Raw genomic sequence first — 15,956 nt, 5'->3', positions numbered from 1 at the left:
TTGATGACTATTTACCAGGGGAGAGGACTGTGGTGCATGATCCAAATCGGCCTAGAATGGATCTTGGCATAGTGTATCCTAACATGAAGGAGTTTAGATTGGTTGTGAGACAATTTGCTATAAATGAAGAGTTTGAACTACACATTGTCAAAATAGGCCCAACTAGATACATTGCTGATTACAAAGGAGAAGATCGTCGTTGGCATCTTGTTGGGCGTAGACAACCTGATGGGTGCAACATTATGGTACTAACTTGCATTTTTTGTCCTTCTATTATTGTTTGCATTCACTAATTAATTTTTTTGCAGGTGACAAAGTTTATTGGTGACCACACATGTACATCAAGTGCTAGGAGGAAGACTACGACACCAACCAGTGCTTGGGTTGCTACAAAGGTAATACATCACCTTAGAAAGAAAACAAGTATGGGGTGTAAGGAACTGCAAAAAACTTTGCAGGATGAGAGAAGTGCCAAATTCATTATGACACTGTTTGGAAAGGTAGGCAAATTGCTTTGAGAGAATTGTATGGCAAATGGGAAGATAGCTTTCAGCTGCTTTTCAATTGGAGGGCAGATGTACTAAAGAAGTCTCCAGGCAGTGTTATTGAGATTGGCAGTAAGAAGGTAGATGGCATGTTCTATTTCCATAGATTTTTTTATGCACTACAACCATGCATTGAAGGTTTCTTAGAAGGATATAGGCCATACCTTAGCATAGACTCTACTACACTTAATGGTAGATGGAATGGTCATTTAGCTGCTGCTTGTGGTATAGATGGTTACAACTGGTTGTACCAGTTGCTTTCGGCTTCATTGATGGTGAGACAACAGATAACTGGACTTGGTTTATGACTTATTTGCATAAGGCCATAGGAGATCTTCCTGTTTTAGCTATCTCGTCAGATGCATGCAAAGGTCTAAAAAATATAGTTTAGAAAGTGTTTCCTAAGGCTGAACATAGAGAGTGCTTTAGGCATCTAATGAACAACTTTATTAAAAAGTATGGTGGTGATGTATTCTATAAGATGTATCCCACAGCTAGAGCTTATAGACAAGAAGTTTGTGTTTACTTTTTCAATTCAATTGTTGAAGCTACTCCTGATGTGTTGGTTTGGCCAGAGGCTCACCATTATAAGCTGTGGATGAGATTTGCCTTCAATCCTGACATTAAATGTGATTATATCACTAATAACCTTGCTGAAGTGTTTAACAATTGGATCAAGGACTGGAAAGACCTTTCCATTGTGGAGCTCACAGATAAAATCAGAGAGATGATAATGATATTGTGGGCGAAAAGGAGAAGAATTTTAGAAAGGCTTCATGGGAAGATCCTTCCAGCAGTCATACATCAGTTGAAGGCAAGAACAAGAGGACTTGGGCACTTGACTGTTGTAGACTCCTGTAGTTCTGCAACAGAAATTTGGGACACCACAAACACTAATAGTCAGTGTTCGCCTAAACGGCCTAAACGGTCGATTAAACGGCCAGTAAACGGTAAACGGTGGTAAACTATTTTGTTTAGGGGGTAAACGGAAATTAAACGGTTGACCGTTTAAACGATCACAAAACAAGAAAACGGTCTAATCGGCCTAAACGGAACGGAGATAAACAACATTAAACGGGCTAAACAGTTGTTTAGCGCGAACACGAGGTAAATCTAGTTTAGTTTTGTATGGATAAATTTATATACTTAAGTTTATTATATTTATAAATGTGAACACTTGATATGTTACATGCATAAATATCTATATTTGATTCTTTTCACATGCATAAATATATATACATACCAAAATAATTAATTTTTACTCAGATAAATATGTATAAATGTTAGAATACTTGATTTTTTACAGGCACATATATAATTATATGTATTTTTTTAAAAAGTACAAAACCATTTAGACCGTTTAACTTCGTTTAAACACTGTGTAAACAGCCTAAACGCTAAACGAAGGGCGACCGTGTAAAGACCGTTTACCGTTTAGAAAAACATTGCTAATAGTAGACATGTTGTGAAGTCATCTTCATGAGTGCACCTGCCTTGAGTGGCAGTATACTAGTAAGCCTTGCCATCATGCTTTGGCTTTGATAACAAGTGTACAGTCTGCTAATGTAAATATGGAGGATTTTGTGCACGAGTATTACTCTGTTGAGAGGTTCCAGGCAGCCTATGAGAGACTTATAGAGCCATTGCCTGATAGGTCACAGTGGCCAGATGTTGATTTGTCGTTTGTGCTTAAGGCACCCCTTGACAAGAAGGCAGCTGGTAGGTACAGAAACTTAGGATGAAAAGCTTCCTTGAAGATAGTGGAAGCAAAGGAAAGAAGGCAGCCAAAGAAGCAGCAAATGAGGCAGATAAACAAGCTGCAAATGAGGCACAAAACGGCAAGAAAACGATGATTAGAGGCAAAAGAAAGTGCAAGAGATGTGGAGAATTGGGCCATGGTGAAACAAGCTACAAATGCCATCTTAATGGGACTAAGAAAAGGCAAGACCTACTATATTCACTTGCTGTCCTAAATTATTGTGCTCATTAACTTGAATATTTGTCTCTAAACTTGCAGGCAAAGGAAGCCAAGGAAAATACAACAAAGTATGGTGAGAATGCAAAGATCCCAACAAAGAGAGCAAAGAAGGGAGGGGACAGTGCTGCTGAACCAACACTGCAAGAAATGGCACCACTGGCCCCAAATCCTTCCAATGACCAAGTCTTGGCACCAGCAGCCCCAAATCCTTCCAATGCCCAAGTCTTGGCACCGGCAGCCTCAAATCCTTCCAATGCCCAAGTCTTGGCACCAGCAGCCCCAAATGCACTCTCCAGCCCCACAAGGCTCACAAGAGAGCAGATCATACAAAACAGCCCCATTAGGGTGACAAGAAGGTATGCAACAAATTAATTCTCATTGTTTTATACTTATACACAAGCAAAAAATGACTCATAGTGGTACTTTTATTGCAGCTGACTCCACACACTGCTAGGTGAAGGTGTGGATCCTATCATTGCTGCCTCACCAGGCAAGACAGTCCAAAAGAGGAGCCCAGCAAAAAAAACTGAAGCCAAGAAAACTGAAAATCAATTGATGCTTTGTGTCTAGAATGTTATTGTGACCATGAAATTGTATCTGGATCTTATCCTATGTATCTGAACATGTATCTGGACCTTAGTTAATTTTATTTGGACCTATGTTATTGTAACTTAAATGGTGTGAACCTTTATGAAAACTACTATGTTATCTGGACCATGAAATTATGTGAACCTTTATGTTATTGGAATGGTGTGAACCTTTATGAAATCTACTATATTTTTGGAATGGTATTGTGATCATGAAATTGTGTCAAAATTATGTCCAAATTCAATTGAAATTCTGTCCAAATTCTGGAATGTTAGCTAGAAGGTTTTGCATTGCGTTCATATCTAAATCTGATTGCTCGTATCTCTGAGGATAGACAAGGCTATAAAATGGATGGAATATAGTGTTGAAGCTGTAGATGGAGAAGAAAGAGGGATGAGCAGGCATACTTGTCAATGCCATCCCAACAGACAAATATGCAGAAAGGCTATCCAACTCCAAAAAAGAACAGCCAGAAAGATAGTTGAGTTCAAGGCAATAAGCCAAAGAGACCTGTAAAGTCCAAATTGCAAAATAGCCATTTATCACTGTTAAAAGCTCGGATCTCCCTACCAGACAATGGACCTACAGTTTACCAAGCCCCCATCTCGCCAAAGCATCTAGGCAAGGTGGTGGAGGCGGCAACTAAAGTGGGGGGCACTGTACAATATCAGAAAAAGGCTGGCCATTGATCTACACATGTAGCTTCGTGACCAACTCCACCTCCAGCACTAAAAATTTCTGGAGCCAAGCGACCAGCTCCAAAAAATTTCATAGAAATAGAGTTGGCCATACATCCAACCCCGTTTACACATAGCAGCCTCAGATTCAAGGGCAAGGGAGGATATAAAATTACAATCAAACAATAAAGAAAATTCATCAATCACAAGCAAAATTCTATCCAAAAGTCTTGGTGTAAGCACCTGCACAAAACCATGAAAACATCTTCATTCCATGACTTTTCTACATTTCAGTTACTAAACAGACCACCACCAGTACTGATATAACACAGTTCTAGAACACAATCTTGCTTCACTTGTTAATAAGCACTACCACACCTAAAAGAACTATGACAGTCATGACTAAACAGAGCACCACCAACAGCTGGACCAGATCGATAAGCTTGTCCATCTTGAGATAGATCCTATCTTCATCAAAAATCCTACTTTTAAACTTCATTTTTTCTTGACATTTAGTTTCACCATGAACTTCTAATGGCACTGCAGCTAGCAAATCTTCTTTAAGCTTCTTTGCGACTACTTTCTTGTACTCTTCCAACCACCTAAAGAATGGACATTTCTTCACTGCCTGTGGAAATGATAATACATAACACCGTTTATTTATCCAAATCTTGACACAGTACCTAGTTCATCCAGTTGTATATGACAATAAACAATAGAGCAATATATACTCACAAATTCATTGTAGTCTACACATTTGAAGAAAATTCTGCCGTTGTTCTTTCAGGATTTGCATTCCACTACTTTATCACCACATTCTGGGCATGGAATCAGAGGGATCCCACTAGGGCCAAGTGGATACAGAGAAATGACAGCTGTTGGGATGAACGATGAACTAGACGAACCCTCACCCATAGCCTAGCGTGTGTGGCGGTGGCCTAGGGAAGAGCACCCGGACGGGTAGGACCAGCTACCGTAGATCCAACAACGGGGAGAGCAGGGACCTGCTCATGGTGGCGCCGACGGGCTAGCGTAGACGTGTTGGGGTGGCGGCGGCGCCCGCCTAGAGTTGCGGCGGCGGCGACTGTGGGTGGAAGAGAGCTGTCGAGAACCTAGAGTTGCGGCGGCGGCGGCGGCCGTGGGTGGACCTAGAGTTGAGCCAGTAGAGGTCGTCTCCCGGCCAGGGCTCTCCGTGAACTCCCGTGAAGAGATAAGGCTCAGGGGCAAAACGGGAAAGAAAAGAGGTAGCGAAAAAAAAATGGCAACAAAATATAGAAAAGGACATTCTAGCGAGTGTGTCCAGTTTCATAGTGACAAACGAGCAAATCCCTTTTATAGGATGGCAAAAGAGCGAAGTCCACATTTCGTAATGGCAAAATTCCAATTATCTCGGTGAGGCCATGCCCGTGGCCGCGAGAGTGGGGACTGGACGCGTCCCTAGCGGCTGTTTACGCTTGGCTTCTGTTCTCTCGCCTCGGTGTTTGTTTTGGCTTTCCTACGAGTAGTAGGGGGAGACCATAGGTGACCAGTGACCACCGGCAAGGAGACATTTTAAAATTCCATGGTCCCTATGCAAAGTGATCTTAAACCTGTGTCAGCACAATATGGCAGGCATAAGGAGAAGCAGACTCACAAAAGATACCTTTAGGGCATTCGCAACCGTAATAGCCAGTTACTAGCTCTAAGACAAATTTTCAATAGTGTTAAATTTTAGCAGTATCATAGTATAATTAGCGTTCTGTTCGCTTGGGCTTGTTAGGCTGATAAACCATGGTTGAAAGTACTATTGGCTGATTGTAACACCCTAAATTTTGCATATTTTTGGAAATAGGAGAAAGTGATTAATTCTACAATTTGTGGGAATTTGAATTTAGGAAATAATATTTTTATTAAGAATAAAACCAAATATAAGGTCAACAACAATGAGTGTCCATTCATGCTGTTGCACAATATTTTGTATTGCTTGATTTGAAGTCGGATTTCGAATTGAGTTGAAATTGTATTTTGAATTGCTTTGGAAAAATTGAAAAGAAATAAATTTACTTTTTCTTTTCTTTCCCTTGCTTTTGGCCCACTCGGCTTCTCCCTCCCGCTGGCCAAGTTGGCTGCTGGCCCAACTCCTCCGCGCCAGCCCAGCCGGCCTTCTTCCTTGCTCACCGCGATGGCCTGCTTCCCCAGCCCGCTCGCCTCCTCCCGCTTCCCTTCCTCGTTTTCCTTCCTGGGCCAGCCCACTCGGGCGGGCTGTCAACCGCCGCTGCCACGCCCCTTTCCCCTCCTGCTCTACCGCTGACTGCCCGGGCCCACCTGTCGGTGCCGTCCCCCACCTCCGCGCCCCGTGTTCGGTCAAGCCGATCAAGCAGCAACCGTCGCCATGCTCACTTTGGATGTGGGAGCGTCCTTTCCCCCCATGCCCAGCCTCTACAAAAGGGAGCCGAGACCCTCCGTCATCCTCCCTGCTGCCTCCCCGCTCTAGTTTCGCACTCACCGAGCGCTATGGAAGCCGAAAACCGCCGCACAGAAGAGCCAAGGTTCGCCATCCGCCCCTTCGCGTGGTCCGCCGTCCCCGAGCCGCCTCCACCTCTGTTTTCCCACGGTGAGACCCCCTTGCTCCCCTCTCTCTCCCCTGGTGCTCTCAGATGGGCAAACCATGGCTCGTAGCCCCCGTACCGATCGTGCCGGCGAGTCCTTGCCGCCGGCCATGGTGCTTCGCCGCTGGAAGCACTGTTCCCAGCCGCCGGCCTCTTTTCTCTCTCCCTCCCATCTATTCCGAGCCGTTCATTTCAAACCCAACGGCCCAGAAAACTCACAGAATAACTGGTTACTTATTGTTGTTCATTTATGATGTTATACGATGATAATATGATCTAAATGATTCAGATATCTGATTATGTGGGTTTAAATGGAAGCTTAAGCATGACTTGATAATAGTTGATGATGAAATCTTGACCTACTAAAAGTGCTAACTGCAGTAAACCAGTGTCATCCTTTTTGAGCTTTCATAACCCCATGTTAACTTGTTAAGTACGAGAAGTGCTTACGCTTGTTTACTTCCAATATTTGGATAAAAATCCCAGATGGGTAACAGATGACAACGTGTATGAGGAGTTTCTTGAGGACTATTAGGCTTGTGGTCAACTAGTTGACCGTCCCTGTGTTGGACCTACCACAAGAGAGTTATCTTTTATTTTCCATTGTATTGTATAAGACTATGTGATGATATTAATCATGATGTAAGAAACACCGTGATGATACTTTATGTAATTTATTAGCTTATGTGTGTGACTGATCTCTGGGCACACATGAGATTAGTGCATTCAATTTTATCCTTAAAATTTGGTGTGACAAATTGGTATCGGAGCCCGTGTTGACTGTAGGACGCAAGCCTAGTTAGAAATGGTCGTTTAACATCTTTGCTCCACTGGTTTCCTGCTTAATGTCTCATTCTTGTTATTTTATTAAAGTATTTATGCTATTCATATCTTAATCTATTATATAAAATTTTTATTCTAATTCTATCTTACTCTAAATCTATAGATGTCTCGTAACCCGAAGATCGCCCGCCTTAGCACTGTAGGCTACCATGCTATGTTCACCCCCCGTTCTCCACAAGCGGAGAAGTAGATTGTGATCATCTCCAATGATGAGGTGGAACCCTTGATTGAGGAAGATGAGGAGTGGATGGCTACCCCGACACCTGCACCTGCTCCTACTCTAGCTGTTGCACCTGTCTATGCTGCTGTAGCTACCCCAGTGGAGTCATTAGCTACTTCACCTACACCTGTGCCATCCCCAGCTGTCCCTATGGTGGATGAGGAGATAGGCTAGAAGTACAAATACTGCTTCAAGCTAGCCCCGGAGACGGCCTACTACCACACCCTCCTTACTCATGTGTTGGATGACTACTATCCTGATCTGCACGCCTCCATCAACTATCACTGTGCAGAGTACCAGCATCTTTTGGAGGCAACCTTTTGGAAGGTAGAGCTGGTTGTCACCGCCTGGAATGACATAAAGAATGGACATGAGGTGGAGACTGTCCATCGTGCCACTGCCAGATGGCCTCACGCATTGGATGGCATGGAAGATGCAGCGCAGGACGCCTACATCTACTACCATGGTCGTCGTTTTGAGGCCATGAAGGAGGATCATTTTAGGTTCCTTCCTTGCAATGATCATGAGGGTAATTGGCAGGTCCTGGCACCACCAGAAAGTGATCCAACTCTAGAAGCAACTGTGCAACATGTCCACGCCATGCAGGGGGTAGATGAAGAGGTCAAGGGAGAGCTACATGCATCACAGAGGGCCGAGAGGCATCTCTAGAAGCAAGTTGATGAACTGCATGCTCAACTTGGGCTGCCACCGATCTACAAGAAGAAGCACCGGTCATTCACCATGATTGACATCGCCCCATAGGTGTTAGGTTCCTTGTTTAAAGTTGCTACGTTGTTAGTTCGTGTGTCATGTCTAATCTTGTTTCGTCTTTGTGAACTTTAGTGATTGGATGTTTTTAATTGTGAACTTGGATGATTTGGAGTTTATTTGATTGCTAGAGGTTTGTGGGCATGTCCACAAATTCCATAGGATTGAACCTTAAGTTTAGATGAAGTCTTAATGCAGATGGGTTTGCTTTATCTTATCTCTGCTGTGCTGTTTTCTGGAGCAGTCTGTGTTCTTTATCTTGTATCTCGAAATCTGGGCTACCAAAAATTCTGAAATTTTTGTGGAGATATCTAGACTTCTGTATCTTTCAAATGTCTCTAGAATCACATCAGTATCTATTCAGGTTTGTGAGATCTAGCTGTCACAAGTTGATGTTCCTACGCAGACTGGAACCCAGAACATATTTGGTTTAGCACTGTTTTTGACCATGTATATACTAGAATATATAAAAGTAATCTAAACAAAAGTTGTAGATGATGTCCTAAGCTTTCTAACCATTCTTAGTACACCTCTGTTGGATCTCTGAAACTTAAGTTATGACAGATTTACCGAACTGCTGTATTTGAATCTTGTCTAGAAAATTCTCAGCATTGTTCCTTATCTTTTATAAGTTCTCTATAATTTGAAAATCTTTAAAATTTTGCGTATTTCTTGGAAAGAAGATGGCCGCAAGAGGAGGAAGAGGCAGAGGCCATGGTCGTGGACGTGATGCTCTCATAAATCCACCACCACCGCCACCAGTGACTATAGAACAATTGATGGGAATGCAAGCGCAATTGATGCAAGCCATAATGCAACGCTTGGATAATAAACCTGCAAGAGGACCACCACATGTTCAGGTTAGAGACAAGCGTGGAGAATTTATGAAGGGTCGCCCTCCGGTGTTCACTCATGCCTTAGATCCCTTGGAAGTAGATGATTGGTTGCATACTGTGGAAAAACAACTTAACATAGCACAATGCAATGATCTTGAGAAGGTGCTGTATGCTTCTGGTCAACTCCAGGGAGCAGCTCAGGATTGGTGGGATTCTTTCTAGTATGGATGCCCCAATGATGCTCCTGCTGTCACCTAGTGGGAATTCAAGGATAATTTCTGGTCATATCATATCCTCGATGGACTAGTGGAATTGAAGCAAGAGGAATTTAGGTCACTAAAGCAAGGATCCATGTCTATGGTGGAGTATCGTGATAAGTTTGCTCAACTATCATGCTATGCTCCAAATGATGTAGCTGATGATAAGGAGAAGCAACGCCATTTCCTTAAGGGACTTTATGATGGACAATAGCTCCAGCTGATGTCCAACACCTACCCTAACTTTCAGTCCTTGGTGAACCGCGCTATTGTGATTGATGATAAGCGCAAAGAGATGGAAGCCAAGAAGAGGGGGCTTCAAGGGCAAGCTTCTAGAAGCAACACCCACCCGCATGCCTATCCCCAGTAGGGTTTTCAACAGAGGAATCAAGGACCATCTAACTAGGGAAACCATGGTCAATACCCTCAGCATAATCAGTTCCAGCAACGCCCTCAGTACCAGCAACAGTTTGGTAATCAGCGCCCCCAGCAACAGACCGACAATCTAGCATCACACTAGGGAATGCCCAACAATACTCCTGTGAAGAGTGGTGCACCCAATAACCCCAACGCATGCTACCACTGTGGAGAAGTAGGTCATTATGCTCATCAGTGTCCAAAGAAGCAGAACCGGCAAGCTCCTCAGAACCAGAATGGCAATCTGAAGTTCAACGCCCGACCACCTCACACTGCTAAAGTGAACTATGTGTCATCTAATGCAGCTCAGGAGATGCCTAAGGTCATGTTGGGTACGTTCAGTGTTAACTCTATCTCTGCTATAATACTTTTTGATTCCGGTGCTTCGTATTCTTTTATTTCCCGAGCTTTTGTTAGAATGCATAGCATACCTTTATGTGCCATGAAAAACCCCATACTAGTAAATTCACCGGGAGGTAGCATGCCAGCTTCTTATTGGAGTCCCTCAACTAGTATTTCCTTAAGAGGGGTAGACTTTAAAGTGAAACCTATTGTGTTGAGAACAGCAGAAATTGATCTTATTCTAGGAATGGATTAGATGAAACAACACTGGACAGTGATTCAGTGTCAGGAGAAATCTGTTGATGTGACATCATCCAATAGAGATAGAATCTGTGTAGAAGTGGTAGTACAAGCTCAGCCAACAGTCACTGTGAACTAGCTGGATGGTGATGCTAATAAACAAGGTCGTGTTGTGGAGGAGTTCCCGGATGTCTTCCCCGATGACTTGCTAGGTATGCCACCTGACCGTGACATTGAATTCATTATTAAATTATTACCTGGAACTGCACCAATAGCTAAACGTCCATATAGAATAGGGGTTAATGAATTAGAAGAGCTTAAGAAATAACTAAAAGAGTTGCAAGAAAAAGGTTTCATACGCCCCAGTTCTTCCCCATGGGAAGCACCTGTGATCTTTGTGGATAAGAAGGATGGTAGCCAACGGATATGTGTGTGGATTATCGTTCACTTAATGAGGTTACAATCAAGAATAAATACCCTTTGCCTAGGATTGATGATTTGTTTAATCAGTTGAGAGGAGTCTATGTGTTCTCCAAGATTGATCTCCGCTCAGGTTACCATCAGCTAAAGATTCGAAACTCGGACATACCCAAGACAGCATTCACTACATGGTATGACTTATATGAATATACCGTTATGTCTTTTGGATTGACCAATGCACCTGCATACTTTATGTATCTGATAAATAAGGTGTTCATGGAGTTTCTTGATAAATTTGTGGTGGTATTCATTGATGACATACTGATATTCTCTAAGACTGAAGAAGAACATGCTGAACATATAAGGTTTGTCTTGCAAAAGCTTAGAGAACATAAGTTGTACGCTAAGCGGAGCAAGTGTGAGTTTTGGTTGAAGGAGGTCTCTTTTTTGGGTCATGTTGTCTCCAATGGTGGAATAACAGTGGATCCAGGTAAAGTGCAAGATGTATTGAATTAGAAACCACCAACCAATGTAAGTGAGATTCGTAGCTTTTTGGGATTGGTTGGATACTACAGAAGGTTCATTGAAGGTTTTTCCAAGCTTGCTAAGCCTATGACAGCTCTATTGGAAAATAATGCTAAATTTGTATGGTCTGATAAATGCCAGACAAACTTTGATGAGCTAAAGAAGAGATTGACTACAGCTCCAGTATTGATTTTGCCTGATTTAAGCAAGAACTTCTCTATATATTGTGATGCATCTCGTTTGGGCCTTGGATGTGTGCTTATGCAAGAAGGAAGAGTGGTGGCATATGCATCTAGATAATTGAGGAAGCATGAGTTGAATTACCCTACTCATGACTTAGAATTGACAGCTGTGGTTCATGCTTTGAAAATCTAAAGACATTATCTAATTGGGCATAAGAGTGATATCTATACAGATCACAAGAGTTTGAAGTATATCTTTACCTAATCAGATCTGAATCTGAGACAACATCGTTGGTTATAATTGATCAAAGACTATGATTTGGAAGTGCATTATCATCTAGAAAAAGCAAATCTCATAGCTGATGCACTTAGCAGGAAGAGTTATGCCAATGGACTTCGGTTGACATTGATGCCAGCAGAGTTGTGTGCTGAAATGGAGTATCTCAACTTGAGTTTTGTCACTAATGCAATGGAATTGGTGATAGAGGCTACATTGGAGCAAGAGATACGCAAAGGTCAAGTGGAGTATGAAAAACTTAAAGAGATAGCGGAGAATGTAGTGCTTGGAAAGGCACCAGAATTCAAGATGGATGAGAATGGTACTCTTTGGTTTGGGAAAAGGATATGTGTACCTGAAGTAAAGGCTATCCGTGATGCAATTCTGCAAGAGGCACATGAGTCTGCTTATTCTATACATCCCGGAAGTACCAAGATGTATTTGGATCTTAAAGAGAAGTATTGGTGGTATGGTTTGAAGAGAGATGTGGCAGGGTATGTGGCTTTGTGTGACACTTGTCAAAGGGTGAAAGCTGAGCATCAAAGACCTATAGGGTTGCTACAACCAATGAAGATTCCTGAATGGAAATAGGAAGAAGTTGGTATGGATTTTATCGTAGGTTTGCCCCGTACTCAAAGAGGTTATGATTCAATATGGGTAATAGTGGATCGACTCACCAAGGTTGCTCACTTTTTACCAGTCAAGACTACCTATACAGGTGCAAGGCTAGCAGAGTTGTACATGGAAAGGATAGTGTGCTTATATGGTGTTCCCAAGAAAATTGTGTTGGATAGAGGCACTCAGTTTATATCACAATTCTGGCAGAAAGTACATAGATCTTTGGGGATAAAGTTGAATTTCAGTTCTGCTTACCACCTATAAACTAATGGACAGACTGAAAGGATCAACCAGATTTTGGAAGATATGTTGAGAGCTTGTGCACTGCAGTATGGTACTAGTTGGGACAAGAGTTTACCATATGCTAAGTTCTCGTACAACAACAGTTACCAGAAGAGTCTTAAGATGGCACCTTTTGAGGCGCTGCATGGACATAAATGTAGAACGCCTTTATTCTAGAATCAGGCTGGTGAACTCAAGTGTTTGGACCCGATGTCCTTAGAGACGCAGAAGAACAAATGAGAATGATTATAGACAACTTGAGAGTGGCTCAGTCCCGACAGAAGAGTTACGCTGATACTCGTAGAAGAGAGCTGACTTTCGAAGTTGGAGATTATATATACTTAAAGGTGTCACCAATGAAAAGTGTGAAAAGATTCAATATGAAGGGAAAGTTGGCACTGAGGTACATTGGACCTTTTAAGATCGTAGAGAGACGTAGAGAAGTAGCCTATCAATTGGAACTGCCTAAGAGTTTGTCAGGTGTGCACGATGTGTTTCATGTTTCTCAATTAAAGAAGTGTTTGTGAGTACCAGAAGAGCAGATTCCTTTAGAAGAACTTGCTGTTAAGGAAGATCTCACTTATGAAGAGTATCCGATAAAGATCTTACAGATGGTAGAAAGAGTTAGAAGGAGTCGAGTTATAAAAATGTGCAAGGTACAGTGGGATCGGTATACAAAGGATGAGGATACTTGGGAAAGAGGAGGATTTGCGAAAGTCTTATCCCCAACTGTTTGAGTAAGCAATCATCCGAATCTCGAGGACGAGATTCATCTTAAGGGGGGTAGAATTGTAACACCCTAAATTTTGCATATTTTTGGAAATAGGAGAAAGTGATTAATTCTATAATTTGTGGGAATTTGAATTTAGGAAATAATAATTTTATTAAGAATAAAACCAAATATAAGGTCAACAACAATGAGTGTGCATTCATGCTGTTGCACAATATTTTGTATTGCTTGATTTGAAGTCGGATTTCGAATTGAGTTGCAATTGTATTTTGAATTGCTTTGGAAAAATTGAAAAGAAATAAATTTCCTTTTTCTTTTCTTTCCCTTGCTTTTGGCCCACTCGGCTTCTCCCTCTCGCTGGCCAAGTTGGCTGCTGGCCCAACTCCTCCGCGCCAGCCCAGCCCGCCCTTCTTCCTTGCTCACCGCGACGGCCTGCTTCCCCGGCCCGCTCGCCTCCTCCCGCTTCCCTTTCCCGTTTTCCTTCCTGGGCCGGCCCACTCGGGTGGGCTATCAACCGCCGCTGCCGCGCCCCTTTCCCCTCCTGCTCTACCGCTGACTGCCCGGGCCCGCCTATCGGCGCCGTCCCCCACCTCCGTGCCCCGCACCCGATCAAGCCAGTCAAGCAGCAACCGCCGCTGGGCTCACTTCGGACGTGGGAGCGTCCTCCCCCCCCGCGCCCGGCCTCTACAAAAGGGAGCCGAAACCCTCCGCCGTCCTCCCTACTGCCTCCCCACTCCAGTTTCACTCTCGCCGAGCGCTGCGAAAGCCGAAAACTGCCGCATAGACGAGCCAAGGTCTGCCATTCGCCCCTTCGCATGGTCCGCCGTCCCCGAGCTGCCTCCGCCTCCATTTTTCCCACGGTGAGACCCCCTTGCTCCCCTCTCTCTCTCCCCTAGTGCTCTCAGATGGGCAAACCGTGGCCCGTAGCCCCCGTACCAATCGCGCCGGTGAGTCCTTGCCGTCGGCCATGGTGCTCCGCCGCCGGAAGCACTGTTCCCGACCGCCGACCTCTTTTCTCTCTCCCTCCCATCTATTCTGAGCCGTTCATTTCAAATCCAACGGCCCAGAGTGGCCGATACCCCTTCGTGGGTCCTTTTGCTAAAGAGACCCCCAGGTTTTATGATTTAGAACCCACAGTCCTCGGTTGTTTAAATTATTCTGAAATTGATTTATTTAAATTCGAAAATAGTTCATCCTATTTACAGAAATGCCACTGGATTTGTTTTGCTCATAAAAACTTCGTTTTAGCTCCGAATCGCCCGATTCAAATTGCTTTAGTTTCATAATTGCATAATCTACGTGTTAGTACCACTGTTAATCATGTTTGCAACTTTTAAATTTCATGGTTAGGTTTACTTAATTAATTTGCTATAGGAAATCGTGTTTAAATCATAACTTTCGCGTTTTAGCTCTAATTTTCATGAACTTCGCGTTGACGTGATCGTAGCGAGACATAGATTTTTTTTCATAAACATTTTATCGTGTTTTCTATACTGCTGGTGTGTTGTTGTAATTATAGGATTGTTTGCTTTGCATAAATACCTTTGGAATGTTGTATGTTGCCGTGTTGGTTGCGTTCAGACGGTGAGGATAACGTTGGAGACCAAGAGTTCTTCGACGACCAACAGGACCAGCAGGAGTTTGCTAACCAAGGCAAGTATAGCATGGGATCTACCTTGATGCCTATTCACATTTATTAATTACTCATTTGCATGTGTCTAGTTTTGATACCTGTAAGGACATCCTAGTGATTGATTATCTTGTTCCTTGTTCTCCTATGGGTTATATGCATATGGGTAGTTTGCTAGCGCTCAAAGTAACTATACATGATCCACATAATGAAATAATGGTTCTATGGAACGAAAAGGTAAAATTGACTTTTAAACAACTGAATTATAGGGCGAAGGAGCAAATGACTTTCGATCATGATGCTCTCGGCCCTCCATAAGGACTTATCTATCGGCAAAAGCTGGGACTGATAGTGCAACCGTGAGGGTCACATGGCTCTGATTTTAGCTCAGTAATAGGACCTTTTCTAGCTTGTTAGAGGTTACCTTTATGGCGCAAAAGGGGCTTGCCACGTTGGGTATAGGACTGCCCCTGTTCTTATGTGTATAGCCGCGAAGGATTTGTGCCATAGAAAAGGGGGTTCCTACATCTGTCTACCGAGGAAACCTAGCAGCCATAACTTATTAGAGAAACCTATGAAATGGCTTCATAGTGTACCATGCCCGCTCACCTTGGCAGTGATATGGGAGTAATTAACCCAGGCATATGGAAATCACGACTCGCGGTGAATGTGCACAACCTCTGCAGAGGGTTAAAAATTGTTATAACAGCCGTGCTCACGGTCACGAGCGGCTCGGAAAACTCACAGAATAACTGGTTACTTATTGTTATTCATTTATGATGTTATACAATGATAATATGATCTAAATAATTCAGATATCTGATTATGTGGGTTTAAATGGGTGCTTAAGCATGACTTGATAATAGTTGATGATAAAATCTTGACCTACTAAAAGTGCTAACTGCAGTAAACCAATGTCATCCTTTTTGAGCTTTCATAACCCCATGTTAACTTGTTAAGTATGGGAAGTACTTACGCTTGTTACTTTCAATA

The 15,956-nt window shown here is 42.9% G+C and overlaps 1 pseudogene; it reads left to right on the top strand.

The window, feature by feature from the left end:
- Positions 1-425: 425 nt before the first annotated feature.
- On the top strand, positions 426-3,079 carry LOC136506648 (uncharacterized; annotated as a pseudogene).
- Positions 3,080-15,956: the final 12,877 nt, after the last annotated feature.

The sequence above is a fragment of the Miscanthus floridulus genome, chromosome 1 (assembly GCF_019320115.1).
Source record: "Miscanthus floridulus cultivar M001 chromosome 1, ASM1932011v1, whole genome shotgun sequence".
In the NCBI taxonomy this organism is placed as follows: Eukaryota; Viridiplantae; Streptophyta; class Magnoliopsida; order Poales; family Poaceae; genus Miscanthus; species Miscanthus floridulus.
The sequence above is the reverse complement of the archived record's forward strand: the minus strand, read 5'-3'. Positions and strand labels throughout refer to the sequence as shown.